The sequence below is a fragment of the Egretta garzetta genome, unplaced genomic scaffold, assembly GCF_000687185.1.
Source record: "Egretta garzetta isolate BGI_Z169 unplaced genomic scaffold, ASM68718v1 scaffold497, whole genome shotgun sequence".
Lineage (NCBI taxonomy): Eukaryota > Metazoa > Chordata > Aves > Pelecaniformes > Ardeidae > Egretta > Egretta garzetta.
The window spans coordinates 596001-600673 of NW_009260349.1; the positions used below are offsets into that span (position 1 = coordinate 596001).

General features: G+C 61.0%; 1 protein-coding gene across 1 annotated transcript in view; it reads right to left on the minus strand.

Annotated features, from left to right (window-relative positions):
- The window catches only part of FIBCD1 (fibrinogen C domain containing 1), a 16345-nt gene that overhangs the window by 4193 nt on the left and 7479 nt on the right, over positions 1-4673 (minus strand). The gene's annotated exons all lie outside the window — the stretch shown is intronic.

Below are 4673 nucleotides of genomic sequence, written 5' to 3' on the forward strand. Positions count from 1 at the left end.
CGAGACGTGAGGTGTCAGGCATGGGGCTGCTCTGCCCCTGCACCCCTCCGAGCAGCCCCCCTGCTCCCCACTGTACTGCCGACCCCTCCCCGCCACCGTCTTCTTAGACGCAGGCGCAAATGAAACCCTTTCAACTCAGTAATTACGCAGGGACGATGGCGAGCAGGTCCCCAGGGAAATGCCAGATCAGGCTCCCGGGGACGGGTGAGTCGGTTCAGATAAAACACTTCACCGGATCCTCCGCCTGGAAATGGGAGCAGAGCTCGGGAAACCTGCGGTGTGTTCCTGTGGGAAGGCGGCCGGCGCCCCTGGGAGGGGTGGGCACCCTGCACCCAGCTCCAGGCTGTGTATGGGAAACGGCCTGGGCTCTGCCATTGCATGCAGGAGCAGAGGTGTGGGTGGATGGACAGACAGACGGCGTGACTCGAGGTCTGTCCCTGCAGCACGTGCTGCCCAGGTCGGTCCAAGTCATCCTGCAAATGGCGGGATGCTCGATGCTAGGTAAAACTCCTGTGTCCCGGCTCTCTCCTGGGCAGCTGCCCCGTTATCAGGCACCATTGCTGTGATGGCCTCGTTAGTCGCCCCAGAGAAATTAACTGTGGGGCACCGATCACCCCAGCTCCTACAGAGCCCCCACATCCTGGCCAGATCCGGCTTTTCTCCTCAGCGCCTTTCCCTTTTTCTCTCCCATCTGCTCATTGGCATGTCCTGCCCTGTGTGTTTCATCCCCTTTTATCGTAGTTTCGGGTTTGATTTATTGACAGTGATCCAGAAAATGCTACTCCGTGTCTGACCATTTGAACTTAATTAAGCCTCCAGCCCTGGATTAATTGCATTAAACTTGGCTGAGCCAGCCTGCCCAACTGCCACCAAGCACCACGCTCCCATGGCCGCGGTGCGGGGGGGACAGGGCGCTCGGTGATTTAGGAACAGCCGCCCCATGCACCGGCAGCCAAGGGGCCAGAGCACCCTGTTTTTGGGGCTGGGCTGTGCTGCCGAGCCCATTCACCCCAATTCCAGCACTCCAGCCTTGGGCAACGCCGCTGAGCCCCTGCACTGGCCGGGAAGCTGCCGTGCTTTGCTCCTCTGTGGGGATGCCCCTTCGCAGCCTTCCCTGGCTGCTCCTGCACGTGCAGGGTTTCATCCCAGCATACGGAGGAGACCCAGCTCATGAACTTCATGCCATTTTGCCCCTCACCAGATGAGCATTTTTGGGGCTGTGGGTGCCCGGTGCACGCTCCGGCACGCTGCTTGGCGTGGCACGGCTCTGATCCTGCTGTACTTACCTTCTAGAATTAGAGCCTTAATTTTTATCCCTGCATTGAGCACTTGAGAAGCTGCAGTTAAGCCTGTTTAAAGGGGTTTTCTTCAGGCTTGCTGGGAGAGGGGGGATGGCGTGGCTGGATGGGGGCCTGAAGCTGATTTTCCCCAGCCGATGTCGGCCCTGGCGTCGCTGCATGGGGAAGGCGGCGGAGGCAGCACCGATGCTCCCCCTTAATCGGCTTTGACCCGTGGTTGTAAATAGGCCAATTGCCCAAGTGGTGCCCAGGGAAGCACGCAGGACATGTCTCTGTTGGCTGAACCTCAGCACGGCTCGGCAAGCACCCCGGGTGCTGGAGGAGCCCTCGGTGCCCCACTGCCCACCGGGCTCAGCCCCAAGGGGCTCAAAACCAGGTTGGAAGGGCTGGCGGGTGCTGGGAGGTCCCACGTCCTCCTGGGTCCCCTGCTCCATCCTCATCATCTCTCATGCATGGTCCTTCCTCATGCACCCACCTCTCCCACTTGCAGGTGGAGACATGGGAGCCCCCTCCTTGCCCCTGTGCCAGGACGCCGCGTGCACTGGGACGCTGTGTGCACCGGTGACCCACAGGCTCCCAGCCCTGCCTTGCTGCTCTTTTCCTTCTCATCAAATATGCATCACCCCCTCTTAAGCAAAAAGGATTTCCTTCCCTTCTTTAAAGGCAAGGCTGAAATATTTATCTCCCCCGCTCTCTGCCTCCCCCGGTCACGCTGAGCTCGTGGGGCAGAGACAGGCTCCTGCAAAGGCGCCAACCCAGAAAAATAGGTTAAAACCAGAGAAAAATGGGAGCACCAGCCTGTGCCTGCTGTGGCATTGGTGGTGAGGGAGGGCTCTGCTCCCTCTCCCTGCAGCCCCCTGATGCCAACCCACACCAGACCCCCAGTGCGTTTGAAACCCCACCACAGCCCGTGGAGATGCTCGGCCATCGCTTTTCTGCCACTGCAGCACTCAAGCTAAATTCAGCCATGGAGAAGACAGACTGGGAGCATCACAGGAGCCGGTCTCTGGGAATTGCCAATCCTGTGGGATCACCTGCGAACACCGCAGCTGGCAGTGCTGCCTGTCCTGCAGACCTGGCTGCTCCTGCCTGTTCCAACCAACAGAAGGGTCCCGTCCCCTTTTGTGGCCACACATAAATCACATCTTTCGGAAACACCCACTGCCTTTGACTTATCCCATCCTATGTGTATGCGCATCAGTGTCTGGTGAAACCCCCCAGCCATGCCGGGACCCCTCCGCTGGGTGATGAGCAGGCTGGGCGAAGCCGTCCCCACGAGCACCCCTGGCACAGCAGGTGCCCATGAAGCTGGAAGCTGTCACTTAACGTCACCACAGCCCTCATCCTGCCAGCACAGCCTTTTCTTCCTCATCCTTTGGCTTTCCTACCACTTCCCAATACATGCTGTACACGGAAAATGATGCTGAGGTGGCTGGAGCTGACACGGCACTGTTGCTTACGGGGCTGAGATGCTGATCCTTTGCCCCAGCTGGGTAGCGATGGAGGCTCAGGGGCACCAGGAGGAGCACGGGGTGCTTGCAAAGACTTCCCAAAACAACAGCATGCGAAGAGACAACTTTTTCAGGCCTCCTGGGATGCCAAGCCTCCCCTGCCCTCCGTCGCCCCGTTATTACTTTAATAAATTGCCAGAGGTGAGTGTCAAAGGGGGAAGCCGGGGTCAGGCTGGGCAATTACACGGCTGCAGGCCGGCGCTGCCGCGAGGCTCGGGTCAGCCCAGGGCGTTGCTGCAATTAAAGTCAGCGCGGAGCGCGGGGATGAGGATGGTCCCGTTGGTGCTGGCAGGCACTGACCCGGACTCACGACCCAGCCGGCTGCAACCACAGCTCCGCTGCTGGCGGGCAGGACTGAGGGGGGGACAAAATGGACTGGGGGGCTGCGCTGGGGGCCCCCTGGCTCTTCCCTCCCACGTTTCTTCGCCTTCGTGTCACCCTGCCCTGCACGGCCACCGATGCTGGCTGCCCTCTCTGCCACATTTCTGCTTGTTGACTATGCGAAACAAACAGCCCCAGAGCTGCCATCGCTCGCACAGCGCAGGGGACTGGATGCGGCCCCTGCGGGGAGGAGAGGCGTTGGTGCAGCGAAGGCTGCGCCTTGCTCAGCCTTCCCGATGAAGGGGATGGGGAACAACCATGGCAAGGGGACAGGGTGACACTGCAGATCACGCCGTGGGGACAGGGAGGTACTGAGCAGCACCCGGTGAGCGACCCCGGCTGGGTTTCTCCCTGATGGGGCATTGGGGTGACTCTCCCCCCTGTCCCGCTCCCCGTGGTCTCTAAGCCATCCATGCAGGCTAAGGCTTAGCTCAGCAGCTCCCAAGCTACCAAGTCAAAATTGATTCAGCTGCTGCCATCGCTTCTACCCACCCACCCACATGCAAATAAGCCCAAATGTCAGGAGTAATCACTCCAGAGGAGGAGGAGGAAAGGGAAATTTCCCAGGCTCTGCACCACGGTGCTCAGCTGTGCCATGGCTTACTTAGAGCCCAGGTGAGTCAGTGCCCCAAGGACCCCCTCCGTGTCCCCAGCCCCACAGGAGATGGCTGGGACACCCCACCAACCCCCTGGGGGTGCTGGAGGTGTTTGGGAGCCTGTGCTGCAGAGCAGCCCCAAGAAATGGGAGCCTGGGGTGAGTGCCCTTGGTCCTGCTCTGGATGCATCCATCTCCGGAACGCCGGGATTCGGTGCCTGGTTTGGCTCCTCTGCCCCGGTCAAGGCAGGGCAGAGTGGTGGTGCTGCAGGCAGCACCATGCCAGCCCTTCTGCCAAAGGGAGCCCTCCTGGCGGCAGCAGCTTTAAATAAGCCTCTGAGTGTCTCGCTAATCACCTTGGGCTGCTCTTCAGGCAGCACTGGAGCACGGCTGGGGCTGGTGGAGGCTGTGAGCGGGGTTTGCAAGGAACCCCTCCCTGCTGGGGAGCCATTGGGGTCCCCCCTTTTTCCTCTGTGAGCCCCCCATGAGCTGGGGTCCCCAGGGCTGTGCTGTGCCTCAGTTTCCCCACTGGAGCTGCTGGTACCACCCTGTGCATGACAGGTCGCTCCCGCCCAGGGTGGGCTCTGGGCAGACGGAGGCCAGAGGCTCATCAGACCCCAAGGGCAGGGGGGCTAAGCTCCCTCCTGGCATTGCTCAAAGCTGCTTAGGGGAATCAGATCGTGGGGATTTGTTTCCTAGAGCACCCAGCTGGAGGGGTGCTGGCCAGCTCTGCTCACCCAGCATGTCCTCAGGGGAGAGGCTGCCTGCCCACCCCTCCCAGTGAGCCCCCCGTCACCTCCCTGGGACCCCCTCACTGCCCTGCCAGGACCCAGAGCAATGCCCTCCTGGGTAGGGGCTGCTCACACCCAAGGGGTCCCCGGGGTGAGG